Genomic DNA, 27,487 nt, shown 5'->3' with positions numbered 1-27,487 from the left:
GGAACCAATCGTGGTCTTAAGTCGAGCACTAGCTGTATGATATTTTGTTGCCTGCATAGAATGTGTAACGATCAAGTCAGGGTATTTGGGGTATCACCTTGCATATTTATAATTTATATGTGTTGAGAATATTTCAAGTACTCTTCCAATTATTTTAAAATTATACATATATATATATATATATATATATATATATATATAAACAACTTTACCAAAATTATCTCAACCCTTATGAAAATACAGAATGGGGATGGTTAATAACAGTGAAATTTACTGAAGGTTTATGTATAGACACAAAGGGAAGCATCCCCTACCCTTTTCTTACAAAATGGGCCATTTAAAGGAAAACACATATACCTATTTTTGTTGGTTAGCAATCTGTTTCTTATTATTATTAGAGTTAGGTAACTCTAATTAGCTGCCTTGAATGGCAATCTGCTTTGCTGAGCACTTAATAAACACTGAGTGACACTTTTTCAGGTCTCCCACTTAGGCAAACTATAATATCCTCTTACTCTCTACATTTTCATGAATCTCTGACATGAATAACCAGGTTGTGTAAATAATCAAGATGCTTTTATTATTAATTCCTGCCTGTAAAACTGATTTCCATCTCCCTGATTTAAATATTTTTCTCCCAAACTCCCCAAGCTGTTTCCCAAGCATGCCTAAGCTTGCCAAACCCATTAGACATTATAAATATTGGACTTCCATCTACAGCTATTCTTTAGAAATAGAAAGGTGTTCCTTCTCTTCCTTCTTAGCTCTTCTGCTGATGCTGCCGAAATCCTCAAAACTCATTAAAGTCCCAAATTTGATGACACCACTGCTGAGGCAGTCAGAAGCATGCCCTTAGTCTTATTAAACTTTCACTTCAACTACATTATGAAAAACATACTCAACATTATTAATGATCAGAGAAATGCAAATCCGAACTTCAAGGAGATACCATCTTATCTCAGTCAGAATGACTACTATTAAAAAATACAAAAAATAACAAACAGATGTTGGTGAGGATGCAGAGAAAAAGAAACTCATACATTGTTGGTGGGAATGTGAACTAGTACATCCATTGTAAAGACACTATGGAGACTTCTCAAAAAACTAAAACTAGAACTACCCTTCAATACAGTCATCCCACTACTGGGTATCTACCCAAAGGAAAAGAAAGAAATCTGTCAAATGGATACCTGTACTCAGATATTTATTGCAGTACTCTTCACACTAGCAATATATGGAATCAACGTAAGTGTCCATCAGTGAATGTGTGGATCAAGAAAATGTACTGTGTATATCCAAACGGAATACTACATGGGTATAAACAAAAATGAAATAATGTCATTTACAGCAACACGGATGGAGCCAGTTGTCATTATCTTAAGTGAAATAAGCCAGTTACTAAAGTCAAATATTGCATGTTCTCACTTATATGTGGGATCTAAAATTTTAATGACAGGGAAGTAGAGAGTGATTGCAGATAAACAGAGAATGTGAATGGTGAATGGGGGGAGGGGAAGAGGATAAAGAGAAGTGGGTTAATGGGTACAAACATACACTTCAGATAGAAAAAATAAATTCAGTGTTTGACAGCAGAATAGGGTGACTGTAGTTATACAAAAATGTAGTGTCCTTGGGTGAGGAACACCCTAGCTACCCTGACCAGATCACTATACATTATTTAAATTTTACATGTACCTCTACAAATTTTTACATATTAAAATTAATTCATTAATTTAAAAAGCAGGCCTCCACTGGCTTCCCTATATGCTTAATAGTTTATTGGTACAAAATAGATAAAATATTTCATCTCTTGAAATGCATGAAAATATATTTAATATAACTATGCTTTATTTCCTTGTTTCTATTTTTTTGACTTTTAGCTATTTGTTAATGTCTGAGATAAACTATTGTTTTAACATGGATACAGCACTAATCTTTTGTCATATTCACATGTTTATAGACTTAAGGTCACCCAATGATATCAATTTTTAATTTCAACATTTTAAAAAATTACACTAATTGTGTTTATTATAAAAATATTTTGTCATGTATATTTATAGAAAAGACTATTAACAGTAGTTGAGATTTATTTAGTCCCAGCATATCCATATAAATTCTCACATAACACTAAAAGCAAGAAATATTATCCTCAATTTTAAAAATAAACCTTTATTTTGGAATACTCTTAGACTTACAGAATGTTAGTTGGTAGTACAGAGAATTCTTGTATACTATTCACTCAGGTTCTCCTAATGTTAACATCTTATGTAGTCATGCTACATATATCAAAACAAAGAAATTAGCATTTCTACAATACTATTACCAAACTACAGACCCTATTTGGATTTCATCCAGTTTTTTACTAATATCCTTTTTCTGTTTTAGGATCTAACCCAGGATACCACACTGTGTTAAGTCATCATGTCTCCTTAGTCTCCTGTGGTCTTTGACAGTTTTTCAATTTTTCCTTGTTTTTCATGGCCTGATACATTTGAGGAGGAGTAGTCAGATATTTTATAGAGCATTTTCAATACAGGTCTGTCAAATGGGTTTTCAGGCTTGGACTGGAGTTAAAGATTTTTGTAAATAACACCACAGAAGTGTGGTACCTTTCCCACCAGGAGTACATGATATCTACATGTATTTCTACATGGGGCTGCTAAACCTCGTCCCTTGGTTAAAATGGTGTTTACTGAAAATTTATTCACAAAGTTTCTATTATTCTTTTCCAATTATTTTTCGTTTACTATATATTTACTTCAACAGCTTTAGAGGTATAAATGGGTTTTGGCTACATGGATGAAGTGTATAGCAGTAAAGTGTGAAATTTTAATGCACCTGTCACCCAAGTAGTATATATTTTACCCCATATATAGCTGTTTATCCCTCACCTTTCTTCCAACCTGCCCCCTTCTGAGTCTCTAATGTCAATTATACCATTCTCTATGCCTTTGTATACTCGTAGATTTGCTCTCAGTTACAATTGAGAACATAAGGTATTTGGTTTTCCATTCCTGGGTTACTTCACTTACTGTAATGACCTCCAGTTTTACCCAAGTTGCTGCAAAATGTATTATTCCATTCTTTTTAAGTCTGAGTAGTATTCCATGGTATATATACATATGCATATATAGATACACATATACTATGGTGTGGATATTCGTATATACAGTGGTATATGTGTATGTATATATATATATATACACACACACGTGTTACATATGCATATATATGTATGTGTATATGTGTTAGGTTTAAGTCTCTAATTTATCTTGAGTTGAATTTTGTATTTGGTGAGAGATAGGGAAATAGTTTCATTTTTCTACATGTGGCTAGCAGTTTTCTTAGCACCATTTATTGAATAGTGTGTTGTTTCCCCAGTTTTTTGTATGCTTTGTTGAAGTGTAGTTGATTTTACCTATTTGTCTCTATATCTGGGTTTTCTATTCTGTTTCCTTGGTTTACGTATCTTTTATTACCAACACCAGGCTATTTTGGTGATTATAGCCTTATAGCATAATTTAAAGTCAGATATTGTGTTACCACCAGGTTTGTTTGTTGTTATGGTTGCATGTGTGCATGTGTATGTGTGTGTGTGCTTTGTTTAGGATTGCTTTGGCTATTCTGGCTTTATTTTTGTTCCATGTGAATTTTAGGACTGTCTTTCCTAATTCTGTGAAAAATGATGTGGCAGTTTGATAGGAATTGCACTGCATCTGTAAATTGTTTTGGAAAGTATGGTTATCTTCACAGTAATGATTCTTCCAATCCATGAGGATGGAATGTATTTCTGTTTGTTTGTCTCATCTATAATTTCTTTCAGAATTGTTTTGTAGTTCTTGTTGTAGAGATCTTTCACCTTTTTCGTTAAGTATATTCCTAGGAAATTTTTTTTTTAATTTTTTGGCAGCTATTTTAAAAGGGATTGCATTATTGAGTTCTTGATTTGATTTTCAGCTTGGTGGTTGTTGGTATATGGTATTGCTACTGATTTGTGTACATTGATACTTGAGACTTTACTGTATTCATTAATCAAATCTAGGAGTCTTTTGGAGGCATCTTTAGGATATTCTGTATATGTGATCATGGTTTTGGCAGACAGATAGTTTGACTTCCTCTGTTCCAACTTGGATGTCCTCTATTTCTTTCTCTTGCCTAATTGTTCTGGCTAGGACTTCCTCCTTTCCAAACTTTATTCATTGGAATTGAATCACTAATTTGACCCTATGCTCAAAGGAAAGGAATTTCAGCTCCACTTTCTGAAAGATGGAGTGTCAGCATACATTATTTACAATTCTCTTGTAAGGAATATTTATCTCTATTTATTCAATCATTTGTTTATTCAATTATTCTCCTCCATTTATTCAGTGCATATTAGCATGGATTTATAGATAGTTACTTTTACTTTAGTGTTTGAGCTATAATACAATACTATCATTATTAATTCATTTTTTCTTTCTTTCTTTCTTTCTTTTTTTGGAGACGCTCTCACTCTGTTGCCCAGGTTGGAGTACAGGGACATGATCTCAGCTCACTGTAACCTCCGCCACCTGGGTTCAAGTGACTCTCATATGTCAGCCTCCCAAGTAGCTGGGACTATAGAGGCAGGCCACCATGCCTGGCTAAGTTTTGTATTTTTAGTAGAGACTGGGTTTCGCCATGTTGGCCAGGCTTGTCTTGAACTCCTGGCCTCAAGTCATCCATCAGCCTTGGCCTCCCAAAGTGCTGGGACTGCAGGAGTAAGCCAATAAGTCAGGCCTTATATTTCCCTTTAAATGACTTTGTTTTTCAGAACAGTTTTAGGCTCACAGCAAAACTGAGCAGAAAGTAAAGAGAGTTGTCAAAATTCTGCTGCCTTCCTCCTGACATGCTCCCCCATTATCAACATCTTGCGCCAAAGTGGCACATTTGTTACACTCAATGAACTACCTTGACATGTCATTATGGTTATTAAAGTCTATATGTCACAGTAGAGTTCACTCTTGGTGTTGTACATTAAATGACTTTTGACAATTTTGATGTGTCCCACATTATAATATTATGAAGAATTTATCTTCATTTTACATTAGAGCAAACTGAGTCATAGAAATATTAAGTGGCTCACAAAAGGTGACACAGTTCATTAACTTTTTATAAATGGTATAATGCATTTTATGAAAATTAATTGTAAATTTGATTGGAACTATTTCACATAACACTGTCTTATAGATAAACAGTATAATTCATCTCCTTATTTATGAATTTTCATTTCTCTATTTTTTTATTTAAATTAGCAGTGTGGTTGATTTAAACATCTATCTTATACCCCACTAAAACAATGAAGCCTGCAAAGAAAACCTGTTTCTTCATTTTTATGTTCTTCTTTCTTCCTTATTGATCCAGTCCACACAATCGCATTTAGTATAGAACTTTTACTAGCAGAGTAGATGAAGGATTATTGTTTGCTGAATGAATGATTATCTAATATATTATTGAATTTAAGGTTTTGTCATGCACACTATTGAAGCTATCATTATGGGGACCTGACTTCTGAGGTTTCTTGAGGCCACTGTCAGAGGCAGAAATGTGAGTAGGATGGCAAATTGTTTTGATCTAGTATCATATACTTTATCTTCTTAAAAATGACTCCAGATTTTCATATCCTGGATTGTGTTTTGGTATAATATTTAGAGCCTCATGATAATTTGAGAGAATTTATAGATTCCACCTTAACAACCATCTGTGTACTGCAGCAAACACATGATCAAGGTTCTAGACTCTTGAAATCTTAACATATTTTCTAAAGTTTATCATTTTAACATATAAAAATGAGAACAACTCCACAGTAACCTTATGGTGATGGTCACAGGAAAAAGCAACAGCAAAAAAATGATTTGACTTTGGGGAAAATTATGGTCTAATACTACATGTACCGTATTATCTAGTGCCACTAATGACATTTGCTAGACCTTTTTATAAGAAATGTCTAAGAAAGACCATCTTCCTTTTGTGATTTACTAAGAAAGTGTGATAATTCATCTCCTCATTTACCCTATCATCTTCCAGAAAAGCCAGCTACACCCTAACCTATTTTATGAAGTTGGACTTGTAGGTTATTTCAGCATGGACTGTATCTGAATGAAGGTTTTAGGACACCGCTCCATTCTTCCTGCACACCACTATACCATCAATGCACCTTGCTCCATTCTTCTTAATTTGAGGAATCACTCACTCTTGCAGCACTATGCAACCTCTTATGTTTCACTAGTCATATCTCGCTGTTGTCATTTTTGTAGAGTTATATTCTTGATGTTGGTGTATATAGCAATAAATTGATTCTGTTCAGCTTTGATTCTACATTTAATCACCTGAAAACACTATTTTCTTTTCTACTTCTCTAGCACAAAATTATCTCTTAAGCTTAATTTGAATTCTAAGATTTTTTTGAAGCCTTGTACATCTCTATAACATATTAGGGCCCACTAATAAATAATTTTACTTGGGGTCTAATTTAATAACTTAAAATTATTCTATTGATTGTATTCTGCTATCTATGATAGATAAAAGTTGTAACAAGCACATGATAATGTATATTCAAGAGAATAATTTGGAAAGCTATTAAATTAGAACTGCTACAAAATGCTCCCTCATTTTATAATTATGAGGGGGCATTCAGAGTAGAGCAGAACAGAAAGGTGAAAAGTTCCTGGATTCTGGTGAATTTAATAATTATTGATTCTGATGACGTTATTGAATTGCAAAATTAAACAACTCTAGAATTCCTCTACTTTAAGATTTTATATCTGAGGTGATAAACCCTTTGTGCTCAAGCTCTTCTTAGTTGGAGCTTATATAACTTGCAGCTAAATAATTTCTAGCTGTTAAAGAGGTTTTATTATGGTAGAGAAAAATATAACTAAACCAATTAAAAATAAATGATAACCATGACAAAATCTGTGAAAGCACAAAAGGTGAAGAAAATCTTGATGAGTATGCATTCTATGAGAGACTTTGGGAAGACTTATTAATGCAGGTTATATTCAAATGACGTTTTCAAGAATAAGTGGTAAATTGTCAGAAAAAAAAGACGTTTTGGGAAGTAGAAGAGATAACAATGGGCAGAAAAAAGATAGGAAGGAAACAGTTATAAGTACTGGCGGACATAAAAATATTGTCTATGCATGTGCACACAGCTGTGTGTTTGTGTGTGTGTGTATATACACACATGCAGGTGAGAAAGAATGAGAGGGAGAGGGAGAGATTTAAAAAACACACACAGAGAAACACAGACAATAGGGACAGTAGGTATTTGAGATCACGATTAGTGTGTGTTTGAGGTGTTAGTGGTGAGAATAATTGAGCTACTGGGCAGCAATAGAAAGAGAGATTAAAGAGAAAGTTTTGAAGGAGCTTCTGTTCCAAGACCCAGGACATTTCATGTTACCTGAATGTAGAAGGCAGCCAGTATCAGAAGAGTATCATGATCAGCTTTAGTTGTATCTTTTAATATGTTGTTCTGTCAGCATTTGAAGAATGCAATATAGGGGATTATAGAGAGTCTGAAGAGCAGTGATGGAGAAGAACAGTGGAACTGGAGGACATGGAGATCAGATATGAAGTTACTACTCTCTAATATGGATGACACTGGGGGTAGGAATAAAAGTCAAAGTAAGGAGAGAGGATTCAGCAGGCATTAATGAGACATTCACATATTCCACACCCACTGTATTTTTCAGTCTTCATCCTTCTCTAGGTATATTGCCTTCTTTTGGTTCATAAAAGTTAGAAATATTTCTCCCTCCTCTGTTCAGTACCTATTCCGCTCCCTCATCCTGGAACGCTCTCCCTGGACTCTATCTGGGGAACCAATGCTCATCTTGTAGGTCTCATTTTTAATGCTCCTGCTTGTGGGAAACTTGACCCCAGATGAGTGAGCTAACTGTATTATATGTTGTGTCTTCAAAGTATTCTAAAGTTTTCTTTCATTATAATTATTCAAATTGTATTTAAATAAAGCTTTCTGAAAGTACCTATTTTGCATGCAGTTCTTCCACCAGACTGGGTATTTCATGAACACATGGACCATGTCTGTTTTGCAGCCTGCCATGCTCTGGTCATATCATGGTTACCCAATAAGTAGTTTGTAAAAAAATATAAACAAATAAATGAAACATTTATTAATAGCCTGAAATGGAAAGGCCTTAAGGTTGTGGAAATATTAAATAGGTAATATGATTTATATCAGTTGTCCTTGATCGCTTGGGATTTTCCAGACTAATTTTATATAAGCAATGGGCTCTCCTCAAAAAAATCTATAATTTAATATCTGTGGACATCAGTTTAAGAAATCTCATTTTAAAGACTATTATTAGAAAATTATACAATCAAGTTTAGAGTGGAAAGATAAAAGTCAACTGGGAAATCTATGTTCAGTACTAAATAAATAGTACTGAACAATGGCTTATAGCTTCTTTATATTTCTATGAAAGTGGGATGAAAAGGAAGCATTTAAAGTTTTAACAGAAAAGTTTTCAATATATATGAATATTGAATGCTTAACATTTGGTATGTACAAACTATTTGTCCTGTAGAGATAAATTATTACACTGTGCATACTGTTCTTTCTAATATGCTTCAGAGAAGCTATATTTGGAAAGTAGAGTATAAGCAATATAGGTTAAAATAGCTTAAACCTATTGCCTTAATATGTGATTATTTATTTCTAATTAATTTTAACAAATTTCTAGTATTAGCATTGACTAATTAAGGAGTGATTATTTGAGTGGGCTCTACCATTTACATGCTTTGTTAAATTTGGACAAATTTCTTAAACTCTGGGTTGGAGCTCCCTCATTTTTAAAAGGTAGCATGATTGGTTGCTATGATATAATGTACATGATCAACTTATATTTTTCTGACACATGACAAGAGTTCTGTATACAACAACTATCATTACCATCTACCCTATCCCCCCAAAGAAGAAGAAAATGTAATTCAGAGGATATTGTTGTCATTATTTTACCTTTTTAAACCAGTAAAATCTTGCCCATCTCCTAAATTAAATTAACTGTCCCAGATTTTAATTAAACATTTGCCTGTGTTTTTCCGTTTGCAAATAATTCACCAATGCATACAGACCACAACCATCCACAAACATAATATCAACTGGGTTCCCGAATTATTCTAGGATATTAAAATTTTTAGTAATACCATTGCACACAAGCAATATATTTACTGATCATTTCTCAGAAATTGTTAGCAAAAGAAAATAAATTATTGCTAAATTAGTTCTTCTGACATAAGCAAGAATTTATGTTATTTTGAAATATTAATATAAACATTTGTTAATATTATGATTAGTAATATAGCTTAGTACAAAGATACTTCAAAACACCTTGGGAGTGCTAATATTCTATTTGTCATGATTAATTTAGAACAATTATCTTGAATAAATTATGTGTACAATCATTTACATTTTTTATACTTTATTATTTATTATCAACTTTATGTTAGTTAAAAATTAAGTTTAGAAGCACCCATAAAGTTCTCCATTGTTCTTTTCTCTGTCTTCATAGTTTTTATTTATATTCTATATAAAATTTTAACTGAATCATCTGACAATTATTGAAATTATCAGTGTTAACTCTAAAAGTTGTTATTTCTACAGCTGTGGAAAGTTAAAAATTACTGTCTAAATACCATCAAAGTTTTCCATTGATTAGTGAATAAAATCTAATTTTCTCAGTTTGGCAATCAAATATATCAACTAGTATTTAATATAATATACTTTTGCTACTTGGAGACTATTCATGTCCTAATTTATTAATTTTTAATTTTTACAGGCACTATAGTAGGTGCGTATACTTATAAGGTGTATGAGACATTTTGATACAAGCAAACGATGCATAACAATCACATCAGAGTAAATGGAATATCCATCATTTCAAGAATTTATCATTTCTTTGCGTCATAAACATTCCAGTTTTACTTTTATTTTTAAACGTGCAATAAATTATTGTCCACTGTAATCACTCTGTTGTGCTATCAAATACTAGCTCTTATTCATTATATCATTTTTTAAAATATATATTTTATTACATTTTAGGTTTTGGGATACATATGAACAACATGCAAGATTGTTGCATAGGTACATACATGGCAATGTGGTTTGCTGCCTTCCTCCCCATCACCTATAACTCGCATTTCTCTCCATGTTATTCATTCTATCTAACTATATTTTTGTACACATTACTCATCCCCATTCCCCCTGTCCATTACCTTTCCCGGGTTATTGTAACCATCATTCTGAGTGTCCATCAAATGGATGAAGAAAATGTGGTATATATAATAATGAAGTATCATTCAGTCACAAAAAAGAATGAGAATTTTTCATCTGTAACAACATAGATAGAACTGAAGAACATTATATTAAGTGAAATAAACCAGACTCAGAAAGACAAACTTTGCATGTTCTCACTTATGTGTGGAAGTTAAAAATTAAAACAATTAAACCCTATGTACTACTTTTAATTAGAAAGGAGAATCATGTACTATTTTTTGTTTCAGTAGAGTAGAATTATGTACCATTTTTAACTTGCATGATTTTCTTTTTTTTTACTTTCTCTCCATTTTATTATATTAAGTGAAATCTGTCTCATTTGAAAATCCAATTCACCCATAAGATAGTCCTAGAGTCCAATTTCTAGCCTCAATTCTTCTGTCTTAATCCTAATTTTTTTTTACTAGAATTAATCTTGTTCTTACACACAGTAGTTTATATTTTTAAAATCATTTTTCTTATTTGGAAACAAGCTATACTGTATCAGGCAAAAACTAAACAAAACACAGCAAAGAACTTAAAAGATCATTAAGTGAAATAAGCCAGGCATCAGAAAGACAAACATCACATGTTCTCACATATTTGTCGGATCTGAAAAATCAAACAATTGAACTCCTGGACATAAGAGAGTAGAAAAATAGTTACCAGAGGCTGGGAAGGGTAGTGGGGATCTGGGGGGTAAATGGAGATGATTAATGTCTATAAAATGAAAATAGAAAGAATAAATAACACCTACTATTTGACAGCGGAAAAAGGTGACTATACTCAATAATAACTTACTTATACATTTTAAAATAACTTAAAGAGTGTAGTGGGATTGTTACTCAAAGGATAAATGTTTGAGGAGACAGAAATGACATTCCCCATGATGTGCTCAGTTAATCATATTGCATGCCTGAATCAGAACATCTCATGTACCCCACAAATATGTACACCTATCTACCCACACAAATTTAAAACATTAATTTAAGGAGAAATAAAAAACAATACTTTAAAAATGCACTTAAAAAAACCAAAAAGTGTATAATAGGCTGGATGCAGTGGCTCACACCTATAATCACAGCCCTTTGGGAGGCTGAGGCAGGCGGATCATATAAAATAAGTATTTGCAGCCTGGCCAACATGGTGAAACCCTATGTCTACTAAAAATACAAAAATTAGCATGTGTGGTAGTGAGCACCTGTAATCCCAGCTACTTGGGAGGCTGAGGCAGCATAATTACTTGAACCTGGGAGGCAGAGGTTGCAGTGAGCCAAAATTGCCTGACTGTACTCCAAGCCTGGATGACAAAGAGAGACTCTGTCTCAAAAAAAAAAAAAATAAATTAAAAAAAGAATAAAAAATGTATAATTATCTGAAGTAGGAAAAAAGAATCTTACATTTTATTTTTTCTCATAAAATTTACTTTACATATACACATTTTTACAGGATACTACTGTGTATGTTGTTTTGTGATACATTTTATAGAAGTATAAACAATAGGCATGTCAATAGATATATTTTGTAACTACCAAGTGTTTGTTTTTTATTTTTATGTAAGGTATATACATAACATAATAATAAAACAAGCACACATAGATTTACCAACCAACATAACCCCATGATTTGGGGCATTATCAAGATTACTGACATTAGCTGGATATTCATGCAAAATCCTTGTCTGAAATTTTGTGTTTATTGTTCCCAACTTTTGTATGTTTGCCTATGTGTGTACGTGTGCAATATATTTTTCCATATATTTGTCTTTAAGAAATACAGTTAGTATTGATTGTTCTGAATTTTATAAAATTAGTAATAGCCTCTAATTTTTGAAACTTACATTTTTCACTGAATATTTATTTCAAGGATATCTTTGTTACTTGTAGTTGTAGTTCAATGAATTCTCATTAACAAATTAAAGTATGAGATAATACTATAATTTGTATCTTTATTCTCCTATTGATAGAAAAGATAATTCAGCCTTTGCTCTTATTAACAATGCAGCTGAAACCATTCTGTTTCATATCTTTACAAAGATAGCCTAGAATATATAACTAGATGTGAGTTGTAAAATCAAAGGCCATGTGCCTATCAACATTAAGGAATATTGACAATTTTTTTCCAGAAGCAGGTATTTAAAATTTATTTATATAAATATTGTGGATGATCACTCTTATTCCATTCCACATACTCACTAATACTTGTTATTTTAAGCCTTAGATTTTGCTGATCTGTTCTAAAACGGTAGCTCACTTGGGTCTTAAGTTGCATTTTCTTAATTATGTAAGATATAAAGCTGTCATTTCCTAATTTAATACATAATTTGTTTTTCTCATTTTTAAATATGACTTGTTATATCTTTATACTTTTCTTATTTAATTTTTTCATTTATCAATTGATTTGTAAGAATTATTTACAAATTCTAAATACTAATCTTTTGATTTGCAAACAACTACTCAATGTTTATATGTGTGCTATGTTTTTGTGTATATGTGTTACTATATTTTTGATAACTTTTGATAAATAACTTTCTGATTTTTCTTCAGTAAATGTTGCAAAATTATATTTTTCTTGCAATTTCTCAATTGCTTATGTGGTTTCAAATGGATTTAAAGTTTTTATAGTATTGTGTTTATATCCTTTAAACTTCTGCTGCAGACATTTTATGCCAAATTTCTCATTCCAAATAGTTTATTTTGCCTATCGATGTTCCTTGAAAGGTGTGAATTATATTAATATTTTCAAATTGTCAATTTTTCTGTTTATACTTTTCATTTTAATTTTGTTTTCTAGTCCCACAATTTGTCTTCCTCTCTTTACTATCAGCATTTTCTAATTAATCTGAGTTATTTTCCCAGCTTTTAAATTTATTTTCCCTTTTGTTTTTCTTTAATATAACCATTTAGAAATTATAAGTCTGCCTAGAAAGGGTTACTTTAGCTACATTCCAAACATTTAACATATACCATTGTTATTAGAAATTCAGTTTACAAATTTTAAAAATCCCTTATTATTTCTTCCTGAATGTCCAAGTTATTTATAAGTATGTTTTTTACCGCAAATATATGGTGGATTTTTTTAGTTTATATGACAAAGGGGAAATAAAATTACCAATCAGCTGATTTTAAAGTAGAAATAATACCCTCGATTATCTGAATGAGCTCAAAGTAATGACAAGGGACCTTGATATTGGACAGGGAGGGCAAAAGGAGAGCGTTGTGACTGTGGACAGCATAGAGAGTTACAATGATGCTGAATTTGAATATAGAGGAAGGGAGCCATGAACCAAAGTGTATGAGTGGGCTCTAGCAGCTGGAAAGTCCAGGAAGTGTATTCCTCCCTAGCGCCTCCAGAAACATAGTTTCTGGGCCACCTTGATTTTAGCCCATTGAAATCCATGTAAGACATCGAACAACAGAACTTTAGGATAATGAAATTGTGTTGTTTTAAACCACCTGAGTGTTTTCACAGTTGTGTTATAATTTGTTGCAGCAACAGTGGAAAACTAATAACGCTGGTATGACACTAAATTTAGCAACATTATGATTTTGGGCAAGTGACTTAATCAATATCTGAATTTTGATTTTTTTTTTCCTGCAAAACTGGGGATTCAAATACACCCTTCTTTCTTCATATTTTAGTATTCTTGACATGAAGATATAAAATTGATGTATATTCCCTCACCCAGAAATGTCAGCAGATGTTGTTGAGTCTTTTATTTTTCATGCCCTTAGAATCACGGAGAAGCTCTCACACCTGCCTTAATCTTCATGAAGTGCTTGTGAAGGAAAGGTGACTGCTCTGAGCAAATAGCATTGATAAAATTTATGATTATAGTCAGGGAAGAAAGCAATTTGGTAGAGAAATATCAAATTGAATAAAAACACAGAAAGGTTGGTTTAGGGCTTATTCAGAAAACAATGAAATCCCAGAGTTTGTTGCAAGGGGGCCTTATACAATACATTCATTTTTGATAATTGTGATGGTGCTTATTCTTGCTATGTACCACTATTTATCCTGAAGTTAGACCAAAGAAAGATTTGAGAAAAATCCAAGATTTTTTGTTACGAATCAAGACGGCTATTCAACTTTTAGGGAATTATTTGTTGTCTCTCATTTAGAAATAACTCTATTATACAGAATCCCATACGAAGGTTTGTTTTTCCCTCTTAACAATGATCTCACTTTGGGAAAGAAGCTGAAGATGGAGAGCTGAAAAGAAACAAAATGCCAGGAACATTTCAGCTACTTCAGGTTAAATCCATTAGTCATGAAATACCATAAGGGTGGGGAATAGAGTGGTAACTTAGGACAAATGGTGCATGTGTTTTCTCTTGAAACACATAAGAACTTTAGCAGAATAAGGAACACAGAAATAGGAACACATTAATTCAGCTTTGAAAGCTGTATATTAACCAGGTTTTTTTCTTTTTAGAAGTATTTATTCACATATAATTCTTTTCTCAAAATGTCAGCTTTTATTATAGATACAGGTTGTAAATGTGCAGGTTTGTTACATGGGAATATTGTGTTATGCTGAGTCTTGGGGTAGAGAGATCCTGCACCTAGGTAGTGAGCACAGTACCCAATAGGTAGTTTTTGAACACAACCCTCTCACCTTCCTTCTAACTTCTAGTACCCACATTGTCTATAATTCCTGTATGTAGTCCATTTGTGACCAATGGTTAGCTCCTACTTAAAAATGAAAAGAAGCAGTATTTGGTTTTCTATTTCTGTGTTAATTCACTTAGAATTATGGCCTCTAACTCTACCCATGTTGCTACAGATGACATGATTTTATTTCTTTTTTATGGCAGTGTGGTGTACATGGTGTTCATATACCACATTATCTTGATCCAATCCACCATTGAAAAATGGCCGTTGGGTTGATTCCAATCTTTGCTATTATGAGTAGTGCAGCAATGAACATAGGAGTACCTGTGTCTTTTTGGTAGAATATTTTTAGTAGACGTGGGGTTTCACCATTTTAGACAGGATGGTCTCCATCTCCTGACCTCATGACCCACCCACCCTGGCCTCCCAAAGTGTTGAGATTACAGGCATGAGCCACTGCACTGGGGCAATAGTTAAGGCTTCTTGTTGGATTATACCTTTTATCATTATTCAGTGCTCTTAATTGCCCTTGTTAATTATCAATTGATTTAAAGTCTGTTTTATGTGATATAAGAATAGCTATTTCTGCTCTTTTTTGTTTCCTGTTTGCATGGTAGCTCTTATTATACCATTTGATTTTGAGCCTGTGAGAGTTGTTACATGTGAAATGAGTCTCCTGAAGACAACAAATAATTGGGTCTTATGTTTTTATCTAGGATGACACTCTGTGTCTTTTAAATCAAGTGTTTAGTCCATTTACATTCAAGGTTAATTCTGATATGTGTGATTTTTGATTCTGTCATTGTGTTGTTAGCTAGTTGTCATGTAGATTTGATTGTGTAGTTGCTTCATAGTGCCTGTGGTCCATGAGCTTCAGTGTGTTTTTGTGGTAGCAGGTGTAGTTGTTTTAAGTCTATGTTTAGCATTCCCTTAAAGACCTCTTATTAGACTGGTCTAGTTAAAATATATTTCCTCATCATTTGCTTGTCTGAGAAATATTTTATTTTTCCTTAAACTATTAAGCTTGTTTTGGTAGGATATGAAATTCTTGCTTGGATTTTTTTTTCTTCACGAATGCTGAATATAGGCACCCAGTCTCTTCCGGCTTGTGAAGTTTCTGCTGAGAAGTCTCCTGCTAGCCTAATGGATTTTCCTCTGTAGGTGACCTGCCCCTTCTCTCTAGCTCCCATGAAGATTTTTTCTTTTGCCTTCACCTTGGTGAATCTGATAACTACATGTCTTGAGGATTGTCGACTTCTATGATCTCTGGTTAGGGCTCTCTGTATTACTTGGATATGTATATCAACCTATCCAGCAAAATTATGGAAATTTTCATGGACTAGATTATTAAACATACTGTCCAAGTTGCTTATTCTCTCTCCTCTCTCGAGAATTCCAATGAGTCATAGATTTTGCCTCTTTACATAATCCCATATTTTTCAGAAATATTGTCTATTTTTAAAAAATAATTTTTAAAACTTTTTGTCTGACATAGTTTATTTAAAGAACCATGATTAGAGCTTTGAGAGTCTTTTCTCAGCTTGGTCTATCCTACTGTTAATACTTACAATTGTATTATGAAATTCCTGTAGAAGGCATACCTGCTACCACAAAAACATACTTAAGCTCATGGGCCACAGGCACTGTAAAGCAACTATGCAATCAGGTCTACATAACAACCAGCAACAACAGGCTGAAAGAATCAAAATCACATATATCACAAAATCACACAGTGGTCTTTCAGCTCAAGAACCTTTGGGTCTTTCTTAAAATGGAAATTTCTTTTTTTTTTTAGGCGGAGTCTCGCTCCGTCACCAGGCCGGAGTGTAGTGGCACTATCGCGGCTCACTGTAACCTCTGACTCCCTGGTTTAAGTGACTCTCCAACCTCAGCCTTTTCAGTAACTGAAATAAGAGGCATACACCACCACATTCAGCTAAATTTTTATTTTTAGTAAAGACAGGGTTTCACTGTGTTGGTCTGGATGGTCTCAATCTCCTGACCTCGTGATCCACCTGCCTAGGCCTCCCAAAGTGCTGGGATTACAGGCATGAGCCACCGCACCTGGCCAGCAATTTTGTCTTTCTATTCTTAAATCATTTTACTTCATTGCTTGGCTTTCTTGGATTGAGCTTCAACTTTCTCCTGGATCTCAATGAGCTTCCTTGTCATCCAGATTCTAAATTGCACTCTGTCATTTCAAACAATTCAAACCAATTAAGAACCATTGCTGTGGAACTAGTGAGCTCATATGGAGGTAAGGGGACACTGTTTTTTTGAATTTCCAGAGTTCTTGCACTGATTATTTCTCATCTGGGAGGGCTGATATTCCTTTAACTGTGATGTAAATTGAATATAGTTAATTGGATTTATTTCTGAAAGTTTTCACTGGGCTAAGGCTCTGTACAGTGCCTTTGTTACTGAATTATTGCTCTTGGTTTTGCAGGGGGCAGAATTAGTAAAGTGTTTTTTGGTGTTGTATGTGGGCTGTAATCCAGTAGATGATACTTGAGAGCAATGGGTGGTTAATACGCTCTTACCTGCACAGCTTCTTTGCCTATCCTGGCATTTGCAGCTGTATTCTGTGGTGTAAAGGCGAGAGAGTGACTCCCTCGCCAAGGTCGCTCCTTGGTCTTGGGGCTTGAGAAGGACACCTCTGGTCACTGGAAATGTGCTTGCAATTTTTGTTATAGTTGTTGTTAGATCTTTCATGCCATGGGGCTCCCTTGGGGTGATGACCTGAGCTGGTGGCCATAGCCCTGAGGTTCTAGGACCTGTTTGCAGCTCCCTTCTCTGGATCCTTAGGGATGGGTTCCAGGTGCACTGGGGGATCCAAGGGCTTCTAGGCTGCCAAAATGCAATCAAGTGGAGCAAAGGACCCAGGTTGTGCAACTGAGGCTACACTGTGTACATGCACCTGTGGGGTAGCCAGGCAGGAGCCCTATGTAGTCCTGGTGGGCAGGTAGGCCTGTAGGACTGATGGGCCCCAGTCCTGCAGGGAATCAGGCTCTGTTTTTTTTCCATGGCAGTTAGCTGGGGCCAGAGCCTATCAGAGAGAGATAGAAAGCTCTGGTGGGAGGGCACTTATAGCCCAGCTCTGCTGGAGTTGACCCATACTCAAAGGTCCCCAAATCCATGCCTGCTGCAGCTCCATTTCTGTCTAATCCTTGGGGAGATCCCCCTGCCAGCTCACCTGTCCATGGGGGCGTGGAGACTCCTGCAGCTAGGATCCTAGAGGTCCACAGTGAGGTGAGTAGTCCCCCATTCCTTCACTCATCCCTTCCCCATGCACCATACAGACTTGGAACAGTTAATTTTTATTTTTAAAATTTTTAACTTTTTTATTGTAGCAAACCTCTATTTGTTGAGAATAGAGAGGCAGGTAGAGTGAGGACAAGTATTGTCCTTTTAAATGTTTTTTTAAACTCCCTAGGTCATTATCTTTGAAATATTGTTTTTAGATATCACTACAGATACTTTTTGTGATCATACTTTTTCTCATTTTATTTGCATCAATTAAAGAAGGGATGATTCTGGGAGGATCATGGGTGAACCACAGTCATGCCTCCTCTATATGACTTTATTTTATCTACAGACAACCTATAAACATATAAAACTATCAGAAATTTCTAGAAGACCAAAACTAGTAAAACTATAGAAGAATCAAATAATGTATTTGGCAAACTTAATTCAATAAATGCATATGAACATTTTCATTTTCCAAATAGAAGTTGATTTTCATGCCCATTAAATGTTTTATTTCTTAAAGCAATTAAATGTGTGTTTTATTTCTTAAACCAAGTAATTCGCCATAAACAAGCCTTAATAAAATTGAAGTATTTGTTAGTAAATTATACTTTATTTGCATAGTTCTCTGTGGAGAACCACTTTTCTTCCTTTCCATTTTTTCTTATGCCAATAGCACAGAATACCCAGAATACCTTTGGGGATGTCATTACATAAATCTGATTTCAAGAGGGAACTTAGGGTGAACAGTAACAAATTCTGTCAACCACTTTCACGCAAGTAGAAAATCACAATACCTATTAAGGTGGAGGTCAAATAACAAATAGATTGGAATCGGACAGCATAGGTTAAATAATTAGCTGTATCACCCAAATACTATTCTATTTTGGTCTGTTTTTTCACCCAGAATATGGAGCTAATAATATTTGTCTCATAGAGTTCAGTTGGACTATCCCAAGAGTTCTGTGATGTTTTAACCTTGTCTTTTTGTCAGCCTTAATGCTAAATGTGATGAGTTGTAAAGATGAAAGGGGCATTGTCTTTGCCTTTAAAAAATTTATGAGCTCATTTTTTGTCAGGACTCCAGAAATTAAATGAAGTCAGTTCTAGTTGCTACAGGCTCTGTGCCCTTCATTTATGTCCTTTCTCTCTGGAACCACTATCTCTCATTACCTGTTGTCAGTTTTCTTAATACCAATTTTTATATTTTTTTCACTCTTTTTTAATGGTTTCAGGTGGCAAAAAACAGTTGTCTGCTCTATTCTGCAGGGGATATTTTCCAAGACCCTGACTGGATGCCTGAAACTGGATAGTACTGAATCCTCTATACAATGTATATTTTCTATACATACTTATGACAAAGTTTAACTTGTAAATTAGGCACAGAAAAATATTAACAGTGATAATTAATAAAATAGAACAATTATAACAGTATACTATAATAAAAGTTTTATGAATGTGGTCTTTCTCTCTTTTTCTCAAAATATCTTAACATTTTCAAACCTTGGTTGACCTCAAGTAAATAAAATCATAAAGAGTGAAACCACATATAAGGAGTACGTCTGTAAATGTGATTATTATTACTTTATTATGGTCAGAAATGAAATTCATCTCATTCTGTTTTAAGACAATTAAACCAAATGTTGCATTTAAAGTACTTACCAATTGGCTGAAATATATGAATTGATTTTATATATATAAAGTGACATGTATCTTACATATGTAATATATATTATTTCATACACACACACACACACACACGCAATTTATTATCACATTAAAGACCCTTGTGGGTCCAGGATCAAAGGGAGTTTTTTATGTGAACCACTTTTACTCTCCTGATTATTCTTCAGTGATGGGGTCCCCAGCCATAGACTGATACTGGTCCATGGCCTGTTAGGAAGCCGACTGGCCGCACAGCAAGAGGTGAGCAGCAGGTGAGCAAGCATTACCCCTGAGCTCCGCCTCCTGTAAGATCAGCTGTGGAATTAGATTCTCATTGAAGCGGGAACCCCTATTGTAAACTGTGCATGTGAGGGATCTGGGTTGTGCGCTCCTATGAGAATCTAATGCCTGATGATCTGAGGTGGAACAGTTTCATAACAAAAGCTTTATCTCCCCATCTGTGGAAAAATTGTCTTCCACAAAACCAGTCCCTGGTGCCAAATGGATGGGACCACTGCTTCAGTATATTTGCACTGCTAAGGGAAAAATTTTATACAGCAATTAAAAAAAAATTTCTTATGTTGTATGTTAAAAATATGCACAGGCTAAAGAAAAAATTAGAGAAAAAACATTTATGTAATATGCATGCTGTTTTTCTTTAATGATACTAATAAAGACAAATATATTTTATTTATTCTGGAATTCTTGATTTTACAATTCTCATCTTAGGGATTTTCATTTCATCCGTTTAGAAAACAGTTTCTTTAATCAAGGTTTTTCATAATGTTTAACATGAATTCTGGTACCATTTAAAAAATGTAGGCTTTTGACTTTTTTTATGCTGTGAATATCTTTTTTTAATTATTTAAGTACTGGGGTACATGGGCAGAACGTGCAGGTTTGTTACATAGGTATACATGCGCCATGGTGGTTTGCTGCATCCATTACCTTGTCATCTACTTTAGGTATTTATACTAATGTTATCCCTCCCCAATTCCCCCACCCCATTCTATCCCTCCCCTAGTCCCCCCATCCCCTGACAGGCCCCAGTATGTGATGTTCCCCTCCCTGTCTCCATGTGTTCTCATTGTTCAACTCCCACTTATGAGTGTTTGGTTTTCTGTTCTTGTGTCAGTTTGCTAAGAATGATGGTTTACAGCTTCATCCATATCCCTGCAAAGGACATGAACTCATCCTTTTTTATGGCTGCATAGTATTCCATGGTGTATATGTGTCACATTTTCCTTATCCAATCTATCATTGATGGGCATTTGAGTTGGCTCTAAGTCTCTGCTATTGTAAACTGTGCCACAATAAACATATGTGTGCATGTGTCTTTTTAATAGAATGTTTGACTTTTTATCAGAAAAGATATGAGAAAGCTTTGGATATTTTAATGAGGGAATGTTAAATTATTTTGCCTTGCATAGGATTATGAAATATAATCAAGACCTAAAAAAAATGAGTCTCTAGTACATTATAAATTAATGGGAGAAGTGGTTGTTTTAGCTGTTGTAGCAAATACCACAAACTTGTGGACTTAAAACAAGAGAATTACATTCTCTGACCTATCTGAAGGCTAGAAATCAGAAATCTGGCAGGACTATACTTCTTTTAGGGGTCCTAGGTGAGGATCCATTCTGTGACTCTCCCAGGTTCTAGTGGTATCTGGGGATACGTGGGCTTGTGGCTGCATCAGTTCTGTATCTGCCCCAATTACCAACTTGCCTTCTATTCCACGTGTTTGTGTGAAATCTTCCTCTTCTCCTATCTCATAAGGACATTTGTGATAGCATTTAGGGCCAACATCATAATCCAGGGTGCAATGTACTGAAATCTGTTCTCCCAAAATTAATATGTTGAAGCTCTAAATACCATATTATAGGGCCTTTCTGAAAGTAATTAAGGTTAAATGAAGTCATAATGGTGGGTCCATGATCTGGCAGAATTAGTGTTCTTATAAGAAACGAAACCAGAGAGCTTATTTCCTCTGTGCTGTGGGGATAGGCCATCTGTAAGAATCTTCCTAAGAAACTGATCCTGCTGGATCTCAATTTGGGATTTCTAGCTTTCACATCTTGGAGAAAATAGATTTCTGTTGTTTTAAGCCACCCAGGCTGATTTTTCTGTGATAGACCAAGTTGACTAATACGCGGGGTAATTTACGCATCTTAATAGCCCTTAATGTCATCAAATCCTTTGCCATATAAAGTAGGACATTGATATATCTTTTGGGGGCCTTCACACTCCATGATTTAGCCTACTACAGTGGTCAATCTCTTCTTAACCCACATGTCCCCAGAGTAAGAGTCAAGTAAATCATACATCTTCAAGAAATAGCTATGTAACAGATGCCGGACACTACTTCATATTCAATTTCTTCCTTCCTAAAAACAAGCAATTAAATGACAACAACAAAAACAAAAATCATACTGCAACTTAGGTACTTTTTTTTTTTTTGAGATGGAGTTTTGCTCTTGTTACCCAGGCTAGAGTGCAATGGCGTGATCTTGGCTCACCGCAACCTCCGCCTCCTGGGTTCAGGCAATTCTCCTGACTCAGCCCCCTGAGTAGCTGGGATTACATGCGCCACCATGCCCAGCTAATTTTCTGTATTTTTAGTAGAGACGGGGTTTCACCATGTTGACCAGGGTGGTCTCGATCTCTTGACCTTGTGATCCACCCACCTCAGCCTCCCAAAGTGCTGGGATTACAGGTATGAGCCACCATGCCCAGCCCAACTTAGGTACTTTTTACTTCATGTGACACAGCTGCAGAAAACAGAGGTTCTTATACAAATATATATCTTGTACATATATGTATATATATAAATGTATACATAGATATTTATATGTATAACCTTAATTACAAGGGAATATATATGTGTATATATATGTATATAGATATATATATATGTGTATATATATGTATATGTATATATGTGTATATATGTATATATATGTATATGTATATATGTGTATATACATGTGTATATATGCGTGTGTGTGTATATATATATACCCTTAATTACAAGGAAATATATACAGATATATATAACCTTAGTTACAAGGAGATATACATAGATATATCTATGTATATCTCCTTGTAATTAAGGATAGATGTATAAAGATGTATATTAAGGATATATGTGTGTATATTAAGGATATATGTTACACACACACACACACACACACACACACACACACACAGAGTCTGTATATATATACAGACTGAGGCCCATTTTATTTAAGTACTAATCCAGAATAGAAATCCACACTCCTTTGACTCCAAAATACATTATCAAATTCAGTTCTCATTCTGGTGTTCATTCATCAGAATCAATAAGGCTTCTTTCCACAAGGAGCCATCTCACTGACAGCAATGTCCATGTATGAAGGATGACATTTATTATTTTTGAAAGCAATCAGTTCATTAATTAATTATTATATTTTTGTATATTAAAAATTAACTTTTATGCTTTGGTGCTCACACTGGTGAAGAAATATACATTTTCTTCCTATTTTTAAAAGTAATTAATTTATGTACATATTTTAAACTAAAATTGAGATAAATTTAGTATTAATTAAAAGAGGTAATAAACCAGACAACCGAATTATCTGATAGAAGAGCACAAGAGCAGCCTTTCCTTAATTCATGGAAGTGGAAGCTTACACCATCATTCTTTTCTCCTTGCTCTTTGTGAACTTAATAGTGAATGAAGCCCCTTTTATCTTCCATCTAAAATACCAAAGACCCATAATAATAAATTATAGGTAAATGATAATTTATTTATTTTCAATATATTCTTTGCCTCTGCCTTACCTTCAAAATCTGGGCACATTTTAATAAATGCACAATATTTGCATGAGAAAATGTAATTAAGCAAGCATGAAAAGGACCCATCTGCTACATAGTTGCATTTTTAGGAATTTATTGAATACCCATGCTAAAATAAAATTTTCATCATTGGTAAGCCTGTAATTACTCTTTTGAGCTCTCCTAACTGATTTACTTTTTCCTTCTGGTAGTTTCCACGGTAAAACACTATACCAGAACTTGTGTTGTTAATTTCATTTTAATTGGTTTGATTCCCTGTAATACACAGGCCTTCCTGGATACATACAAAAAATACTGATCTTTACCAATTTTAGTAAAGGGCATTTCTTGGTTGACCATCATAACTCATAGTATCAGGAAGAGGATGGGAGAAACAAGCCTGGGCATAGGCAGAAATAAAGGTTGCTTCAGTAGGTTGGGATACGTGTACTACAAAAATGGTTTTACTGTAGAAACAATTCGTATAAGATACCCTGCTGAAATGAACATATCTAACCATTGGTAGCCTGTCCTGAATCGGGTCAACTAAATTCCAAGGCTTCTAATGACCTAACTTGGATTATGCATGTGCCCATATCAGAGTAAATGTTGAAAAGGAAAAAGAAGGAAACAAAAACTTATGAATGAAACATATGTACTAGCTTCCAAGGATGAAACCATGAATAACACATGATATCTTCCTTTAAGAAGCTCTGAGCCTATGACAGCCTGATGTTTGAATCAGTGATTAGAATGAAATGAGTTATGCAGGCTGATACCAAGAAGGTTAATGTTCACCAAAATATTATCTATATAACTCAAAATTGAAAACTTCCAAAATTATCAAGTATGATATACATTTTTAAAAACTACCTTAAAATTTTTTAGACCTGTAAAGTATAGTTACAAACCATATGTAGCATCATTCTATATTATATGTAAAAGCAAAATAAAAATGGCATGGGCACAATATTTGTGATTGTGTAAGATATTCCTGCATGTGGATATTAACAAAGACCGGGAGGGTAACAGAAATAAAAGTATATATTGCTAGAATAATGCATGTGTTTTATTTAATGCCACTATATGTTAAAAGTAATTTACAAGGAAATTCTGGGACTATTTATTCTGGCATCTGATTGTTTAGTAACAAAATACACTGAAATTGTCCCTTCCCTGTTAGTGTGATTTAATCCATTCTTCATGATTTTACAGCTGTGGTTCTTGCTGTGACTGCCAGGTGAGACTGAGTATTAGTGTTTAGTTATTACCCTTGTTCGTTTTAACCTGTGTCCTCAAAGCATCTGTAAGTTGGTGATTATGGGAAGACAGGTGGTGGATGTTCAGTAGATCTTAGCTACAATAAATAGCTGTTTTGACTCTTGTTAAGATTGGTATTGTTTTTAACACTGATATCCAATAATATTTACCTATTTAGGAGTTGCAAGTGCTTTAAACTCTCAATTAAAAATATAAAATTGCTCTTCTTGCTAAAAACCAGCCTTTTCTTCAAGTTTTTATATTTGTTTAGATTCTTCAAATGGCATAGATTCTAACCCTTATTCAGAACATACAATTACTATGTAATCTCTTCAATCACCAGAATTGACATCTCAGTTCAGCTGTTGCTGCCATATACCTGGTCATTTTAATTGCTTCTGTAGGAGTTTCCCCACTCTCATTTTCTTCTGTTTTATTTTTGCCTATGAACTGTTGCCATATCCTGCTGACAGGGGCTCTAGCCATATCACACCTCTGATTTGAAATATCCAAGGGACTCCCCCTTGGGTAACTTTTTTTTCTTTATGTTAGAGTCTATCCCAGGCAAGAGTGCAGTGACACAATCACAGTTCACTGCAGCTTAGAATTTCTGCACTCAAGCCATCTTCCAGCCTCAGCTTCCTCAGTTAACTAGAATTATAGGTGTAAATTACCACACTACAAAAAAAAAAAAAAAAATTGTAGAGACAGGAGACTCATGATGTTGTCCGGGCTGGTCTTGCACTCCTGACCTCAAGAGATCCTCCTGCTGAAAATACACGCCTGAGGCACTGCACCCATCCCCTCTTTGGCTGCTAAATTAAGCACAAATTTTGTAGCTCCGTTTTGGGATCTGCCCTCTACTTCGTAGTATTTTTATTCATGCTTATTCCCCCTCCTACCCTACAGACCAACTAGCCTACAACTGAGTCTCGTTCTCCTGTTTCTTTGCTTAAATGTCTTCCTTCACTTGGATGGTCCTCCCTCATTCTTGCCATAGTTATTCAGTGAACCACTTCAAAAATAACCCTTTTTGGCCGGGCGCGGTGGCTCACGCCTGTAATCCCAGCACTTTGGGAGGCCGAGGTGGGCAGATCACGAGGTCAAGAGATCAAGACCATTCTGGCCAACATGGTGAAACCCTATCTCTACTAAAATACAAAATTAGCTGGGCGTGGTGGCGCGAGCCTGTAGTCCCAGCTACTCGGGAAGCTGAGGCAGGAGAATTGGTTGAACCCAGGAGATGGAGGTTGCAGTGAGCAAAGATCGCACCACTGCACTCCAGCCTGGTGCCTGGCGACAGAGCAAGACTGTCTCAAAAAAACAAAAACAAAAACCCTCTTCACGAGGACTTTTCTTATTGTTCCAAATAGAATTGACCATCATTCTTTTAAAATATATAGAAGTCTGTTCTGCCTCCTTTTACTTAATAAGCTTTATATTAGAGTTATTTATGTGAATAACAGATTATGTGATCTCTGTGACGACCCAAATGCTACCTTTGTCATCTTTGAATTTACTGAAAGCATCTGACCCAGAACGCTGAATTGTTCATTGGCTTGATTTAAAGGCCAGCTCCAAAGCTTATCAAACACATTTAATAGGATTAGAAAGAAGAACTTTTATTTTCTTAATTTTTTTTATTCCTGGAGAAGACAGCAGGGAGGTCAGATGTAGGATTCCTAAACAAAGGAAAGACAGGGAAGAAAAAGGGAGTATGGGAGTTGGAAAACTATATGCCTTTAGGACTTCAACCAATGAAGTTAAACTTCTTTAAGTATAAATAAAGAAGAATGTATTTATGTTTTATTGATTGATTGATTGTTATACCCAGAGCCCAGCATTTGGCTGACTTTATATAGGATCAATTTTAGTAAACTTAGTTACTTTATTTTCTATTGTTTTTCTCATATTCTAGTTGCCTTATTCATGTTATTTTTTACATTTAATATTCTATCAGCTTTATTCTTGGATTTTAGTTTTATAAAGATATTGTTTTCGTAAAAATGTTCTGCTAAAGAATGTACTTGTCTGTGAAAAACCAGGAGAGTGCTGTGTAGAAAGTGTACAGGTGAAAGAAACCTGGGAGAGATTTGAATACTCTGACCAGAATATGTCTTCGTTTTCCTCGAACCCAAATGGTTAGAAACCTCATTTCCTCCTCCCCTGTGATGTTGTGTGATCAAAGTTTCACACTCAGGAAAATTAGCATTTACTAGTATATTTTGTGTGCCCTACAACAATAACCTCATGGATTGAGGAGCTGAGTGTAACACTACTATTCACATCAGCTCTACCCAAGAAATATAGACACATTTGAATGAATAATCTTAAACTTACCTGTAGTGGTATTTATATACATCAATTAAGGCATACCCTTCTCTGACCAGAGCTAGAAAACAGCTTTTCCTTTTTTCTTTTCTTTCCTTTTTTCCTTTTTTTTTTCTTTTTCTTTCAATTGTGTTTCTAGAGAGCTGAATCCTAGAATAATATTTAGGGTTTCCAGAAATATAAAGGAGAATTTTATTGGTTAGTAAAACATTGGAGTAAATTTTATCCACTATGTAAATTATGAAGTGTTACAAAGCA

General features: G+C 34.5%; 1 protein-coding gene across 2 annotated transcripts in view; it reads left to right on the top strand.

The window, feature by feature from the left end:
* LUZP2 (leucine zipper protein 2) overlaps positions 1 to 27,487 on the top strand; it is a 571,609-nt gene that overhangs the window by 514,337 nt on the left and 29,785 nt on the right. The gene's annotated exons all lie outside the window — the stretch shown is intronic.

Source organism: Cebus imitator, unplaced genomic scaffold, assembly GCF_001604975.1.
Source record: "Cebus imitator isolate Cc_AM_T3 unplaced genomic scaffold, Cebus_imitator-1.0 Scaffold113, whole genome shotgun sequence".
Classification (NCBI taxonomy): domain Eukaryota; kingdom Metazoa; phylum Chordata; class Mammalia; order Primates; family Cebidae; genus Cebus; species Cebus imitator.
This window is presented reverse-complemented; position numbering and strand designations above follow the sequence as displayed.